Genomic DNA, 18,197 nt, shown 5'->3' with positions numbered 1-18,197 from the left:
GGGATAGATGGAGCTGGGGGGGATCAGGGAATGGATGGAGCTGGGATGGAGTCAGGGGAATGGGTGGAGCTGGGATGGGATCAGGGGGAAGGGTGGAGCCAGGATGGGATCAGGGAATGGATGGAGCCGGGATGGGATTAGGGGATGGATGGAGCCAGGATGGTATCAGGGGGATGGATGGAACCAGAGTGGGATCAGGGGGCAGGGGGGAGCCGGGATGGGATCGGGGATGGCTGAAGTGGGGGTGGGATTGGAGGATGGATGGAGGCAGAATGGGATCAGGGGAAGGATGGAACCGGGATGGGATCAGGGGGATGGATGGAGCTGGGATGGGATCAGGTGGATGGATGGAGCCGGGATGGGTCAGGGGGATGGATGGAGCTGGAATGGGATTAGGGGGAAGATGAAGCTGGATTGGGGCAGTGGATGGAGCTGGAATGGGATCCAGGTGGTGGATGGAGACGGAAAGAGATCAAGAGAATGGATGGAGCCGAAATTAATAGATCCGCCCCCTGAATTCTGTACATTACATACTCCTGAAGCCTGCATTCTGCATGTTACACACTCCTGTACCCTGCATTCTGTACATTACACACTCCTGCATCCTGCATTCTATACATTACACACCCCTGCCTCCTGCATTCTGTACATTACACACTCCTGTCCCCTGCATTCTGTACATTACATACTCCTGTCCCCTGAATTCTGTACATTACATACTCCTTTCTCCTGCATTTTGTACATTACACACTTCTGTCCCATGCACTCTGTTCATTACACACTCCTATATCCTGTCCCCTGCATTCTGTACATTACATACTCCTGTCCCCTGCATTCTTTGCATTACATACTCCTAACCCCTGCAATCTGTACATTACATACTCCTGTCCCTTGCATTCTGTGCATTGTGTACTCCTGAACCCAGCAATCTGTACATTACATACTCCTGTCCCCTGCATTCTGTGCATTACATACTTCCTTTCCCCTGCATTCTGTGTATCATGTACTCCTGCCCTCTGCATTCCATACATTACACACTCCTGTCCCCTGCATTCTTTGCATTACATACTCCTGTTCCCTGCATTCTGTGCAATATGTATTGTTGCCCCCTACATTTTGTACATTACACATTCTTGTCCTCTGCATTCTGTGCATTACATACTCCTGTCCCCTGCATTCTGTGCATTACATACTCATGACCCCTGCATTATGTACATTACATATGACTGTCCCCTGCATTCTGTACATTACATACTTCTGACCCCTGCATTCTGTACATTACATATGACTGTCCCCTGCATTCTGTGCATTTTGCACTCCTGGACCCTGCATTCTGTACATTACATACTCCTGTCCCCTGCATTCTGAACATTACACACGCCTGTCCCCTGCCCTCTGTACATTACACATTTCTGACCCCTGCATTCTGTACATGATATACCCCCTGTCTATGTCATGTACCTCTAAACTCAGCACTGACTACAGCCCTCAGTGCGTTGCATATTTCTGATTCTTGAACACATTGCATTATACACCATGGACCCCTGTAGTCTGCATTATGTATCCTAAACTGGTCACTGACTTTAGCACTCCCCAACCCCTGCGCTCTGCCTTACAAACTCCTCAACCCCTGTTCTCTGCTTTACACACTCCCAAATCCCTGTGCTCTGCCTTACACACTCCCCAACCCCTGTACTCTGCTTTACACACTCCCCAAATTCCGTACTCTGCCTTACACACTCCCCAACCCCTGTACTCTGCTTTACACACTCCCCAAATCCCGTATTCTGCCTTACACACTCCCCAAATCCCGTACTCTGCCTTACACACTCCCCAACCCCTGTACTCTGCTTTACACACTCCCCAAATTCCGTACTCTGCCTTACACACTCCCCAACGCCTGTACTCTGCTTTACACACTCCCCAAATCCCGTATTCTGCCTTACACACTCCCCAAATCCCGTACTCTGCCTTACACACTCCCCAACCCCTGTACTCTGCTTTACACACTACCCAACCCCTGTGCTCTGCCTTACACACTCCTCAACCCCTGTACTCTGCTTTACACACTCCCCAAATTCCGTACTCTGCCTTACACACTCCCCAACCCCTGTACTCTGCTTTACACACTCCCCAAATCCCGTACATTGCCTTACACACTCCCCAAATCTCGTACTCTGCCTTACACACTCCCCAACCCCTGTACTCTGCTTTACACACTACCCAACCCCTGTGCTCTGCCTTACACACTCCTCAGCCCCTGTACTCTGCTTTACACACTCCCCAAATTCCGTACTCTGCCTTACACACTCCCCAACCCCTGTACTCTGCTTTACACACTCCCCAAATCCCGTACTCTGCCTTACACACTCCCCAAATCCCATACTCTGCCTTACACACTCCCCAACCCCTGTACTCTGCTTTACACACTACCCAACCCCTGTGTTCTGCCTTACACACTCCTCAACCCCTGTACTCTGCTTTATACACTCCCCAACCCCTGTACTCTGCCTTACAAACTCCCCAACCCCTGTGCTCTGCTTTACACACTCCCCAACCCCCGTACTCTGCTTTACAGACTCCCGAACCCCTGTGCTCTGCTTTACACATTCCTGCACTATATACACAATACTGTACATTATATACTTCTCACCAAAGTCTTTATTGTCTCAACAGTTGCTGGTTGCTATGCAGTCCCTGACTATTTTAATGAAGTTCTTCTTTAAGGTAAGCAATCAAAGCATATTTTATAGGTACAAGGAAGCCTGGGTTTTGTTTAACCCCATCCCTTAAGCCCCTCCCACTGCTAAGCAATTGACTATGCCCACAGTTTACCACGGAGCACTACGCGCACCACAGGTCTTGTCCGTCAAGTGTCCCTCATTTGCAAGTTCAAATGTTGGGAGGTATGCTTTATGCACCTCTTTTGGAGATGTCTGAAGTTATTCTGGTACTGGAAGGAAGTGCTGGATTGGCTAAACCCTGTATAAGATACCAGGCTGAACTCCAGACCCCGTTATATGCCTTCTGGGCTATGTAAAATCTAATAGCATGGATCGTGACCAGATAGTGGATATTTTAAGATAGCTTTTTATTGCCTGTAAGTCTCTAATTTTTTCAAAATTGTCACTCTTTTTTTTGTTCATAGCGCAAAAACACAGAGGTGATCAAATACCACCGAAAGAAAGCCCTATTCGTGAGAAAAAAGGACACCAATATATATATATATAGTATCTCACAAAAGTGAATACACCCCTCACATTTTTGTAAATAATGCACCTCATGGCAAAGAACTCTCTGAGGATCTGAAAAAAAGAATTGTTGCTCTACAAAAAGATGGCCTAGGCTATAAGAAGTTTGCCAATACCCTGAAACTGAGCTGAAGCACAGTGGCCAAGACCATACATCAGTTTAACAGAACAGGTTACACTCAGAACAGGCCTCGTCATGGTCGACCAAAGGGGTTGAGTGCACGTGCTCAGTATCATATACAGAGGCTGTCCTTGGGAAAAAGACCTATGAGTGCTGCCAGCATTGCTGCAGAGGTTGAAAGGGTGGGAGGGTCAGCCTGTCAGTGCTCAGACCAAATTGGTCTGCATGGCTGTATTCTCAACAGGAAGCCTCTTCTAAAGATGATGCACAAGAAAGCCCGTAAACAGCTTGCTGAAGACAAGCAGACTAAGGACATAGATTCCTGGAATCATGTCCTGTGGTCTGATGAGACCAAGATAAACGTATCTGATTCAGATGTGTCAAGCGTGTGTGGTGGCAACCAGGTGTGGAGAAAAAAGACAAGTGTGTCTTGCCTACATTCAAGCATGCTGGTGGGAGTGTCATGGTCTGGGGCTGCATTAGTTCTGCCAGCACTGGGGAGCTACAGTTCATAGAGGGAACCATGAATGCCAACATGAACTTTGACATACGGAAGCAAAGCATGATCCCCTCCCTTCAGAGACTGGGCCACAGGGCAGTATTCCAACATAACGACCCCAAACACACCTCCAAGATGACCACTGCCTTGCTAAAGAAGCTGAGGGTAAAGGTGATGGACTGGCCAAGCATGTCTCCAGACCTGAACCCTATTGAGCATCCTCAAATGGAAGGTGGAGGAGCTCAAGGTCTCTAACATCCACCAGCTCTGTGATGTTGTCATGGAGGAGTGGAAGAGGACTCCAGTGGCAACCTGTGAAGCTCTGGTGAACTCCATGCCCAAGAGGGTTAAGACAGTGCTGGAAAATAATGGTGGCCACACAAATAATTGAAACTTTTGGCCCAATTTGGACATTTTCACTTAGGGGTGTACTCACTTTTGTTGCCAGCGGTTTAGACAATAATGGCTGTGTGTTGAGTTATTTTGAGGGGACACCAAATCTACACTGTTATACAAGCTGTACACTCACTACTTTACATTGTAGCAAAGTGTCATTTCTTCAGTGTTGTCACATGAAAAGTTATAATAAAATATTTGCAAAAATGTGAGGGGTATACTCACTTTTGTGAGATACTGTGTATATATATATATATATATATATATATATATATATATATATATATATATATACATACTGTATATATACACTGAACAAAATTATGAACGCAACACTTTTGTTTGTGTCCCCATTTTTCATGAGCTGAACTGAAAGATCTAAGACTTGTACTATGTACACAAAAGGTCTATTTATCTCTGAATATTGTTCACAAATCTATCTAAATCTGTGCTATTGCCTAGATAATCCATCCACCTCACAGGTTTGGCATATCAATATGCTGATTAGACAGCATGATTATTGCACAGAGATGTGCCTTAGGTTGGCCCCAATAAAAGGCCACTCTAAAATTTATCACACAGCACAATGTCACAGATGTCGCAAATTTTGAGGGAGCGTGCATTTGGCATGCTGACTGCAGGAATGTCCACCAAAGCTGTTGCCCGTGAATTGAATGTTGATTTCTCTACCATAAGCTGTCTCCAAAGGCGTTTCAGAGAATTTGGCAGTACATCCAGCCGGCCTCATAACCACAGACTACGTGTAACCACACCAGCCCAGGACCTGCACATCCAGCATCTTCCCCTCCAAGATAGTCTGAGACCAGCCACCCAGACAGCTGCTGCAACAATCAGTTTGCATAACCAAAGAATTTCTGCACAAACTCTCAGAAACTGTCTTAGGGAAGCTCATCTGCATGCTCGTCGTCCTCATCGGGGGGCCCCATCTGAATGCAGTTCGTCGTCGTAACAGACTTGAGTGGGCAAATGCTCACATTTGATGGCGTCTGGCACTTTGGAGAGCTGTTCTCTTCATGGATGAATCCCGGTTTTCACTCTACATGGCAGATGGCAGACAGCGTGTATGGTGCCGTGTGGGTGAGCGGTTTGCTGATGTCAACGCTGTGGATCGAGTGGCCCATGGTGGTGGTGGGGTTATTGTATGGGTAGGTCTGTCTTATGGACAATGAAAACAGGTGCATTTTACTGAAGGCATTTTGAATGCACAGAGATACCGTGACAAGATCCTGAGGTCCATTGTTGTGCCTTTCATCCATGACCATCACCTCATGTTGCAGCATGATAATGCACAGCCCCATGTTGCAAGGATCTGTACACAATTGCTGGAAGCTGAAAACATCCCAGTTCTTTCATGGCCAGCATACTCACCGGACATGTCACCCACTGAGCATGTTTGTATACTCACTTTTGTTTCCAGTGGTTTAGACATCAATGACTGTGTGTTAAGTTATTTTGAGAAGACAGCAAATTTACACTGTTATACAAGTTGTACACTCACTACTTTACATTGTAGCAAAAGGTAATTTCTTTAGTGTTGTCACATCAAAAAAATTTGAGGGTGTCCTCACTTTTGTGAGATACTGTATATATATATATATATATATATATATATATATATATATATATACACACATACACATGGTACAGGTACAAAAGGGTTAATAGCCTGCCAATTCAAGCTATTGCCAAGATGTATGATCATTGCAGGACTCAGTACACGTTAGTAAGAGTGACAAACTACAACAAATCACACTTTTCTGTCAGGTTTCACATTTTAAAAGTCAAATGTTTAAATCCCTAAAAAATAAAATAAAATAACAAGAGAAAATAACTCTGGTATGGAATGGTTTTGCTTGATTGAATCTATAACAATGTTTTGCCCAAAGGCTTTTAAGCATTGTTCTTGCTGGGAAAATGCAAATCACTTAAGAGAAGTGAAAAGAATTATAGCTGTGATATACTTTCTGTCAGTCATAACATGGTCTAACTTCTCAAATACTATGTAATTTAAACTGGTGCAGCTAAAAGAGTTACAAATGACAATTTCGACTGCAGGCACTGAGATTTACAGAGACATTATTAAGCAAAGAAAATGGCATACAGGTAGAATAACAAAGATCCTTTGTCTACATACAATAACAGATTAATGTGAAAGAGCAGTAATAGCTTGTAGTCATTAGTAATAAAGGAATGAGTGAAATTGCAGCTGTAGAGGCCATGTAGACAAGAGTACCAATCAGCATGATATTTCTAATAAGCTAGGAAACTAGCAGTGACCTATTGACAGTATTCTACCTAAACAAGTTAGTGGTTTAAGGGAATGTTATGGTCCCTCTTGTGATTAGAATATGCATGTGCTATGCACTACAGAATGGTGTGAAAATGGGAAAACTAGTAGAATTTTGTTTGCCATTTTTCATTAAAAGGAAGTTGTAATAACATTAGTTTTTCTACTCATTAGTCAAATTGGCGTTCGTTTTTGACCGCAGTGACGAGAAAAAAAATCAAAGGAGCAGGATGGAAAATATTTCTTCAATGTACGAATTTCTAACAGTGTATGCGGTTTTCGTTTGGTAAAATCTTTTCATTTCAAAATCAAATGTAAAAGCAAACAAAATCTTTCATACAACATTCGAATGTTCTAAGAATTTTTGTATGAATTTACCTATTTTCATCTGAATTTTTGATCGAAATTCTACTTGTTGTTGTTCAGTTGTGTCTGACTATTCGTGACCTCATGGACCATAGCGAGCCAGGCTTTTCTGTCCTCCACTGCCTCCCAGAGCTTGCTTATGACGTTAATTGTTTCGATGATGCTATCTATCCATCCTGTTTTCTGTCGTCCTCGTCTCCTTTTTCCTTCCATGTTTCCCAGCTTTAGGGTCTTTCTCTTTGAATTAGGTGGCCAAAGAATTTGAGTTTCAGCTTCAGGATCTGCCCTTCTAGTGAATATTCAGGGTTGAATTCCTTCAGGATTGACTGGTTTGATCTTCTTGCCGTCCAACACCATAATTTAAAAGCATCAATTCTTCGGCGTTCAGACTTTCTTATGGTCCAACTTTCACAGCCATAGGTTACTACTGGGAGCACCATAGCTTTGACTATACAGCACTTTGTCGGTAGGGTGATGTTGTTGCTTTTCTGTTTTCTCCTTCTGTTTGCCAAGGGAGGATGGGACTATTTGCCATGATCTCTTAATGATTTCTTAACGTTCAATTTCAGGCCAGCTTTTGCGCTCTCCTCTTTCACCTTCATTAAGAGACTCTTAAGTTCTTCTTCACTTTCTGCCATTAGTGTGGTATCATCTGCATATCTCAGGTTGTTGATATTTCTCCCTGCGATCTTTACTTTCAATAATTTTTTATTAGTTTTCAAAACAGTACAACAAGAATCCAGAGTGCTTACATAGTCGCAATCTTAATGTTTCAACAAAACACATTTAAAGGTTCAGAACCCAGTCATCACAAAGGAAGAAATTTTATCATCTCAAAAGTAAACGGTAACATACTGTAATCATTCAAGTTGAGTCTCTAGTGGTGGTTGTGTTCGTGTTCCATATGCCCCATCCCTTATCATGGGGTGGGGGTGAAATATTTGCTAGTGGTCCATATGTGCCAGGTAGAGTGGAATTTGGATCCACCTTGAATCGAGTAGGCGTATGCCCTCTCCATAGTGTATTGAAGATTAACCATCCTGATAACTTCTAGGTGGGATGGGGATGTGGCCTGCCTCCAGTGTTTGGCTATAAGTGTCCTGGCCGCTACCAGGATGTGGAAGCATACTGTTCTCATATCTAAGGGTATATTATGTATTCCCAAGTTTAGTAATGCCATGTCCATATTGGGTTTGGTAAGTATGCCCGTGGTGGTCGAAATCACCTCAAACACCCTATTCCAAAAGCTGGTTATGCTTTTACACTTCCAAAAAATATGGGATATGGTGCCTGTTTGGTCACAGTTGCGCCAACAAAGCGGGCTTTGGGAATTGAAGAATTTAGACAAGCGATACGGTGTGAGGTACCATCTGGTTATAAGTTTCTGCATTTGTTCCCAGTGGTTTACGCATCTGGAGGCCGTGAAGGAGGTGTGGATCGCCGTTTTCCACTGGAAATCGGAATAGGGTGTCTGAAGCTCACTCTCCCACTTGATCATGTGTGGAGTTTTGTGGAACACGTTTTTTCGCCCCAAGAGGTTGTAGATGAGGGAGATGCCTTTTATTGGGGCCTCTACGTTCGTGAGGAATTGCCATAGTGCTGTGGGCAACTGTATCTTGGGCAGGGGGTTTTTGCGTAAGAAACTAGCTATAGCATTATAGGTGAACATGGCTTTGTGGGGGAGTTTGAATTCCGTGTGGAGGACAGGGAAGGGCTTAAGTGAGTCCTGGTGGTAAAGTTGAGAAACCGACCGAATTCCAGCGGCCGTGAGCATAGTGGTTTTCGCGAACGGAAGCAGAACATTGAATACTGTCAGAGGCATAGGGATCAACGTATCAGTCTGATGCTTGGATATCCGTGCTATGAGGACACGCCAGGATCGCAGCGTCGCTTGAGACGTGATTGGTAATGACCGCACATCTAGGGGCTTCCAAGCATCGGCTAGTAGCAGTAAGCTCAGATCCGACGATCGTGTCATTGCCGCTTCTATCGGTAGCCAGGGAAGGTTTCGCGAGTCAGAGAACCAGTGCTGGAGGGGGGTCAGTCTCGTCGCGTGATAGTAATCCGTTATGTCTGGTAGCCCCATTCCCCCTGCTTTTTTGTGACGAATCATATGTGCATGAGAGCACCTGGCTCTCTTTCGTTGCCATACAAACGTGCGAAGTATTTTGGACATGGAGGTAAGGTACGCACCGGTGATATGTATTGGGAGAGTGCGGAACATGTACAGGATTTTTGGAAGACAGAGCATTTTGAATGCTGTTATTCGTCCCGCCCAGGAGATTTCGGTCGACTTGATACCAGTGGTATCGGCTGAAAGGGTGGATAGTAGGGCTTTCATGTTAGAGTGCAACAGTTTAGATGTGGGGAATGCCAGTTGGATCCCTAAATATTTTAGAGAATCAGACGTCCAGGCATATGGGAGCTGTGTTTGGAGATGCTTGCGGGTGTTTTCGGGCACATTCATACCTAATATTTCAGATTTTCCAAAGTTTACTTTATAGAAGGACACCCTACTGAAATCCTGAAGAATATTATGAGCCGCTGGAAGGGACACCACGGGGTTCGTTAGACTCAAAATGACATCATCAGCAAACAAAGTGATGACGTGCTTGGTGGATCCAAATTTAAAGCCGGATACCATGGGGGAGGAGCGTAGCAGTTCCGCCAGTGGCTCTATTAAAAGGTTAAAAATGAGGGGCGACAGAGGGCAGCCTTGTCGCGTACCATTGGTGATGTTAAAGGGTACAGAAAGCATGCCAGCGGACAATACTTTAGCAGATGGAGAGGAGTACAATGCCACTATGGCCGACAGAATCGGACCAGAGAATCCAAATTTGCGTAAAACCAACTCCATGTACTCCCAATGGATACGGTCGAACGCCTTCTCTGTGTCTATGGATAGAAGCAGAGAAGGCGTTCTGGAGATTTCGGCATGATTCATCAAATTTATCACCCTTCTAGTCGCATCCGGGGCTTGTCTTCCCCGGACGAATCCCAGTTGATCCCCTCCCAGCAGCTTCGGTAAAAGTTTTGCTAGGCGGTTGGCGAGAAGTTTAGCGTATAGTTTGACATCATTATTTAGGAGGGATATGGGCCTAAAGTTCGCTGGGGCGGTAGGGGGTTTACCTGGTTTAGGAAGGGTTATGATGTTCGCCTGGAGCATCTCCCCTGGGAAGGTGCCCGTGGTAATGGCCGAGGAAAATGCGGACAGCATGTGGGGCGAGAGTATGTCGTGTAGTGATCTGTAATATTCATTCGTTAACCCGTCAGGGCCTGGTGATTTATTTAGAGGAGTACCTAGAATAGTCTGGGAAAGTTCTTTTGGCGTAAAGGGGGCATTCAGGGAGGACAGATCATCAGGCGTGAGAGAGGGAAGGTTCATACGACTCAGGAAGGCGAGGATTTCCGACGTCGACGGGCTGTGTGTGGTCGAGTCCGAGCGTAGGTTATACAGGGAGCTATAATAGTCGGCAAAAGCGTCTGCAATTTGTTGAGGGTGCGTGTGCTTTTTGCCTGTATGAGGGTGGGTCACAAACGCTATTTTAGACTTGACTCTCCTGGCTTTAAGCCTGGAGGCCAGAAACTTGCCTGCCTTATTATGGTTCGAGTAATACTGGAGGCGGAGTTTCGCCAGCATCTTGTCATGGTTTACAAGCAAAAGCCTGCGGAGTTCTGCTCTGAGAGCTGTGAGCTTGGATGACACTATTTGAGAGGGGTGTTTTTTATTGGTCTCTTCCAGGGTTTTAATATTTTCTAGGGTGTCCCGAAGCGTTTTCTGATACTTCTTTTTCATTCTAGAGGCTAATTGAATGAGAATCCCTCTCGCGTAAGCCTTGTGGGCATTCCAGAGTGTAAAGGGGTCTATGTCAGGGGTGGCATTGTTTGTGAAGAATTCCCTAAGCTGAGTTTGGATGTGTTTGAGAGAGTCGGGGTCTGACAGGGTTGAATTATTACACCTCCATATGAACGTAGATGGCTGAGGAGCCGTTGTGGATATGGACATATGTATGGCGGCGTGGTCTGACCACGTGATGGGGGATATAGATGTGTTCAGTACCAAGGGCAGGATCGTCGAGTCTACCAGAAACATGTCGATCCTGGAGTAAGTGAGATGGCTCGCCGAGAAGAAGGTATAGTCCCTCTCCTCCGCGTGTAGGTATCTCCATATATCGTGTAGATTTTCCGCATGTAGGAGAGCCGCCAAGGAAGTAGACATGGTTTTACCACTGGAAGTCGAGTCCATGGCAGGGTCTGCTACAGAATTAAAATCTCCACATATGATCAGTTTGCCTACCGTGAGTCTACGAACCTTTGCAAATAGTTTCCTCAAGAATTTGAGCTGGTGGCGATTGGGAGCATACACATTTACGATAGTATAATCACAATCATCAATAGTACAGTTCAGGATAATGAATCTCCCGTCTGTGTCCTCCACCACCCGAGAGTAGGTGAAAGTCACAGAGTCACTCACTGCCAACAGGGTACCCCGCTTCTTTTCATGGGAGTTCGCCAAAAAAACATGGGGGTAGTTCGGGTGGGAACATCGAGGTATTGAGCCGAGCTTAAAGTGGGTTTCCTGAATAGCCAGGATGTCAGCCTTGTGTGCCTTCGCTTCCTTCCACATCGAAAATCTTTTTGCGGGGTGGTTTAACCCCTTAACATTCAATGACAACAACTGCAAAGCCATGTTGGAGTTCGTGAATGTTCTGGAAGACCGTAGTGGGCTCGTGGTTGAGGGCATATAAGAAAAAGTAAGAAAAAACAATCCGCATGGAACCTAGTGTAGGATAGTACAAAGGGGTACCTGGAGGGAGGGCACAGAAGCCATCTGGAGTCGGGTATCGAAGGCGAGGCACGTAGAGCACTTGCGGAATTCGGTGAGTGGCACATAAGGAGACTGGATGGAGGTCCGGAACACAATAGCGATGAGGGAGACAACTGTCCATGGATGTTGCTACAACCGTAGCTGAGTCCTGTTCTGAGAAAAAATTGTAGAAAACAAGAAAAAACAATACAAGTAAAAAAGGACATGGTCCTGGCGGACCATAAGGGCAGCTGTTGCTGCGCGGTCGGTGGGGTTGCTAGCACGATATCAGGTGCTACAGAGATCGGGAGGGCCAGTGCGCCCAGCCTTGGAAATAGACTTCAGCATCATTTTGAGCGGTGAGAGGACCTGGATCTAGAGGGTCTGGGTACTGTGTGCCATTCAGGCTGTATACGTGGAAGTGGAAGCAGAGGAGCAGGGGGTCCAGGACGCTGGCCTGTGTTGTCAGGGAGGATGTGCCACTGCTCGAGGAGACGGAGACCCTGTTCCATAGATGTGATCTGGGAAGTGGAGCCCATGTGGGTCACGCACAACTTAGCAGGGTATTTCCATTTATATATGATCTTATTGTTCCTCAGGGCCTTGGTTATGGAATTCAGATTCCTGCGTAATTGGAGAGTATACTGAGAATAGTCAGGCAGGACCTGGAGGGTCGAAGCTATATCAGGGAGGCGATCTTTCCTCCTGAATGATTCCAATATCTTCTCCTTAGCTTGGAAAAAGTGGATCCTCATGAGGACATCCCGAGGGATGTCTTGCGGCAGGAATGAAGGTTTGGGGATTCTGTGGATGCGGTCTATAGTGAGGTCTGCATTGGTGAGTTCAGGCACCACTTTCTGAAACAGGTCCCGTACATAGGTGGGCAATTGGTTGGGTTGAATTGTTTCAGGAATCCCCCGTATTTTGAGGTTGTTACGCCTCGATCTATCTTCAAGATCTGCTATCTTCGCTTGCATGCGATGTATGTCTTCCTGATGGGAAGTGTGAGCGTCTACTAGAGAGTTATAGGACTCAGTAAATTCCTCCATCCTCCCCTCCACGTGGTGCACCCTGTCTCCTAAGCCATGCAATTCTCTTTGGCAATAGGCGATGGAGGCTTGGATGTTGGCCTGCATGGATGAGTGTAGCATGGAAAGCATGTCCTTTAGGGTAGTGTCTGACACCGGCTGCCCTGTAGTGGATAGGTTTGCAAAGGGGTCAGGTGGTGGAGAGTAGGCCCAAGGCGTGTAAGGGGCAGTGGATGCTGTGCTCACCTCCATGGATGTGGATGTCTGAGCCGTTAGGGAGTCCCTCCTCGGGCGAGACTTCGCCGGACTTTGTGCAGTTGGTGTGGAGGGAGAGGAGTCCGCAGATCTTGCCAGCCGCATCGGGATTGTGCTCTGTGATCGCGCCTCCGGCGGCATCGTCGTGACGTCACGCGCCCGCGACTCGGGCGGTAGAGGATGCGGCCGGCCTGCCGATGGAGTGTCTCCGCCGCCATGTTGGCGGAGACCCGGCTGGAACGGTCCGAAAAACTCGGACAGTTTGCGGACTGGGGGGATGCCTTTGTTTTTCCTGACCATGCTGGCGATGAGTTCAGGATGTTCCCCTTCAAGGATATGTCAGTCCCAGGGCCGTAGGATAGCTGTGTCGGGCCGTAGATAGAGATAAGGCTGAGCGCTGGCTGGAGCTCCCGGATCAAGCGGCCATCTCAGTTGGCGGTTGCCACGCCCCCCTCTCCCTGCGATCTTTATACCGGCTTGTGATTTGTCGATCCTGGCATTTAGCATGATGTACTCTGCATATAAGTTAAATAGTTAGGGTGACAATATACATCAGGTGGTCTGGTGTTCCTATGTATTTCAGTATTTGCCACATCTTGTTGTGATCCATACAATCAAAGGCTTTACTGTAGTCATTAAAGCAGAAGTAGATATTATTCTGGAACTGCATTGCTTTCTCCATGATCCAGCAAATGTTGGCAATTTGATCTCTAGTTCTTCTGCCTCTTCAAAATCTAGCTTGTACTTGTGGTAGCTCTCGGTTCACATGCTGCTGAAGCCTAGCTTGTAGAATGTTCAGCATAACCTTGCTAGCGTGTGCGATGAGTGCAAACAGTTGTTTGAACATTCTTAGGCACTGCCTTTCTTTGTTATCGGAATGTAGTTTTCCAAATTTGTTGGCATATTAAGTGCAGCACTTTAACAGCATCATCTTTTAGGATTTTAAATAACTCAGCTGGGATACCATCACTTTGGCTACCTTTGTTATTAGCAATGCTTTCTAAGGCCCACTTGACTTCACTCTCCAGGATATCCGGTTCAAGGTCAGTGACTTCAGTTCAACATCTAGGACACTAGAAAATGAAGCAATTTCGGCCATCTGCTTTCTATGTGTTGCTTCCTTGCTGGGGTCATACAGAGAAGGGAAGAGGATTCCGTCGTTCATTTGAACCTCCCCTACTCTTACATGTAGTCTTTGCCAGTGGAGGAGATGGGAGTGGACTGCTGTTGTGAACTTCTGAAATGCATTGCAATGTTGAGTTTAAATCTATTATGCCCCGGGCATCACAGGACAGAAGATTTATTCAGGAACCATTAACCTGTAGGACATGGGACAAACTTCATTACAGGAAAGTTATGTGACAGGAGTAAATATAAAAAATTATCTAAGCTTCAGCTTTAAACATGACCCTTTCATACTCTGCTGCACCACAGTAATGTTTTTTTACAGGTATATTTTAATTAAAGTCTTGGCCATGGATTTCCAGCTCTGTATCAAGCCATAGCATTCACAAATAAATACCACTCTGTTACTTTCTCAGATATTTTAAAGCACAATGATTTATCATTACAAAAGTTATTCATGATTCCAAAATTTAATTTAGGGCTTAGTGTGCTCCAGTCATTTCATGCTGTGCTGCAACCGGTCAAATTCTATTCACTCCTGAAGCCATATGCAAAGTACCATTGGATCAGTCTATACTAGGATAATTTGAGTAGACTCATTTACCTGCAGGTGATGGATAACAAGAAGATTTAGGTGACATTGGTGATTAAAATTAGTTTCTGGTGTTATTGTTTGTATTATCATGTGCATTTTTTTCTTTTTGTTCCCAAAATGACATTTTTCAAATCAGATGACATACTTTAAGGTTAGACCAGAGGTTCTGCATTTAATTATAAAAGGAAAGCTCCAAAGAACATTTTAATTATTTAAAGCTGTTTCTTAATTATAGAAATGATAAAATATTAAGTATGACCTTTAGTTTCTGCTTAGAAAATTAATTTTGCATCTCAGCAAATAAATACAAGTGGTCAATATTTCATATGTGATTTTAGGCATGTTTTTTTCAAATGAAACATCTCATTTTGCTTTAATGCCTCACATTTTTAACTGTTTTTGTGTGTTAAAAGATGCACAAAATATTTGTTGACTCTTTCTTGCCTCTCTTTCTATTTTTCTCACTCGATGGGCTTGATTTACCAAAGGAATAGAGGGCGTTCACCTAGCAAAGTTAGGGTAAATAAGGCAAACCTATATTAATCTTGGAGTTGATTTTTTTTTTTTTTTTTGAGGGTTGAAGGCTGTCCACCCAATCGGGTACCAATGGACACTGCCCCCACCTATAACTAGCCTTTGCAGCAAAGAACACATGGAGTGGCAAACGCATGTAAAACAAAACCAGTCAGGTATCAGGTGCCAGGACAGAGCTTCTTTGCCGAGGCAGTGCTCCACAATGCATAGTAATGCATTACTATGTGTTGTTTTAGGCAGCAATGCATGTGCATTGTAGAGACAATATTCAATTGCTTTACCATTAGGGTGCCGTTTCAAAAGAGTGCCACATTAAAACGTGCAAAGCTGGCCTTAGTAAAACAATCTCCTTGAATACCCAAACGTGTATGAGGGAGATAAAGAGAATCAATTTTTCCAAGTACATGATTGGATATTTAAAATAAACATTGCTTTGCATTATTTATTAACATTCACTTTCCAAATTGAACATTTATTTACTTGTGTAAACATCACTTTTTTAGGTATTTTTTTATATTGCTTTACTAAAGGCAAATATGTTGTTCAGTTTGTAAACAAATTTTTCCTTAACTTAGTGAATGTGGTAAAAATTTACTTTGCAAAGAATATCCAATCACATACAAGGAAAAATAAAAAATCAAAATTATTATTACAATATACATGAGTTACCACTTGCCACCTGCTCACTGTACATTTACTGCTTGTGGAAGACACGGCTGGATAATGAACATGTACGTCATCCAGCCTGTTCCGGGTTAGGGATACACAAAATGCCGCTCCCATCACCGCTGTTTCAGGATTGTGGATCCTAAAAACCTGGCCGATCTCGGCAGCTTGGGGATCAAGTGCATGCATAGCAAAATATCAACAAAGCTGGTTTGAATAAATGTTATAAAAGAGATATAAAGTAACAAAGGAAATGTATGGGACTTTAAAGGTGCAAAAAAATTCAATCCAATGATGGAGAAAAAATTATTTCTTTAAAAAGACTTTACATTTTATTTATTCAAAATGACAAACATTATTTTAAAAACATATAAAAATTAGAAAAAAAAAGAGAGAAAAACTTGATGGTGTCAGCTCAACATGTTTCGCCATAAGACAATGGCTTCTTCTGGAGACTTACGGACATCTCTTACAAGTAATATTCTGTATAAAATGAAAAGATACATATGGGAATTTTTATATTTAACAGCAACTGCAATAAATTTCACAATTAAAAAATATATAGATATATTAATCCTGCATAATGAATTAAATCATAATTGTTAACTAATGAGGCATACCTCAAAAGATTGAATTGTGCCTTCTATGGAAAAAGGTTGTAGATGAAAAATGCTTAAAGATGAGGCCGTCATTGAGGAGACCTCCCACCATACATGCGGTAAATCATAGAGGAGTGAAAGTCAAGCTGAGGTACAAAAACCTAATGTTAATGAAACAGGGTGTAAGCGATTAAACCTAACTATATTCATGATGCTACTAAAATATATATACATATATATATATATATATATATATATATATATATATTTCAATATGTTGTATTTACCCTTAAACGGAATGTTTTGAAAAAATAGCATACGATGGAATTTATAGATGTTCAAGCCAGTTCCTCTTATATCACAAGGATTTCTTGAAAAAGATAACAAGGAAGTTGTAAGTATCTCGTTCCCAAGCTGAAAGGGGACAAATAGAATAAATGTATAACTGATGTTGTTATACCTAAGGTAAAGAAGGGATAGAAAAGTCCCTAAATACTTTTGGGTTGATTGACTTCAAATGTATATGGAAGTCATCATGCAGGAAAGGTTCTTATACAGAAGATCTCCATAAGCAATCAAGCTTAAAAACAATATGTAGCAAGATACATTCCATCAGGTCATTGGAAAGCATTTCCTAAGAATAATGGAATAATATAGCAGAAGCCCTCTCATAGGATATAAATTCCCAGAGAATAATGCTCTGTATTAGTATAAGAAACAGATAGGAGAATGAAGAAAAAGCAAAGAGAGGGAAATATACGTTGAATAATACCCATGGTACCTGTATGAAGCACTTTCTCCTTTCACCGCACACTGTCAGACTGACTGCCGGTGCTTTTACTGGCGTTTATATTCCCTCCTCCACTCCGGAGGAGTCACCTCTGGAGTGAAAACAGAATGTTCCCCCACCCAAACCGTCCCTTTAAAGTCCCATACATTTCCTTTGTTACTTTATATCTATTTTAAAGGGATGTGGTGCTTCGTATTTGCTCTCAGGCAAAAGAAAAATTGAAAATGTTATAAAAGTTGTCTTTCCTATAGAGAGATATAAAACAAATAGTAAAAAAAATGTTAAAATTATTTTTTTTTTACTATACTGTCACCAATCAGTATCCCTGATCACTGCCATACCAATAATTTTTTTTAATTTCTCCATTTTCCAAAGAATTGTGACAAAAAATAGCAACTTTAAAAAACTCCCCATGCCTCTTGCTACATACCTAAGACTATCTACTTTCCAAAAAAAGGGTCATTTGGGGGGATTTGTACAGTCCTGGCATTAAAGGCCTCAAGAAATGAGACAGGCCATCAGTACATCAGGATTAATCAATTTTCTAATATACTGTATGTACCATAATTTGTAGACACTATAACTTTCACACAAACCATTTAATATACACTTATTGGAATAATTTTACCAAAGACATGTAGCCAAATACATTTTGGCTTTATTTTTTTTAAAACATTTAATTTTATTGGATATGTTTTATAACAGAAAGTAGAAAATATTGTTTTGATCTCTTTTCAAAAGGTTCTTTTTTCATTTATATAGCAAAAAAGAAAAAAAAAAAAAAAAAACAGCAGTAATCAAATAACACTGAAACAAAGCTCTATTTGTGTGAAAAAAAATGATATAAATTTCATTTG

This window comes from Pelophylax lessonae, assembly GCF_965119305.1.
Source record: "Pelophylax lessonae genome assembly, chromosome: 3".
Taxonomy (NCBI): domain Eukaryota; kingdom Metazoa; phylum Chordata; class Amphibia; order Anura; family Ranidae; genus Pelophylax; species Pelophylax lessonae.
This window is presented reverse-complemented; position numbering follows the sequence as displayed.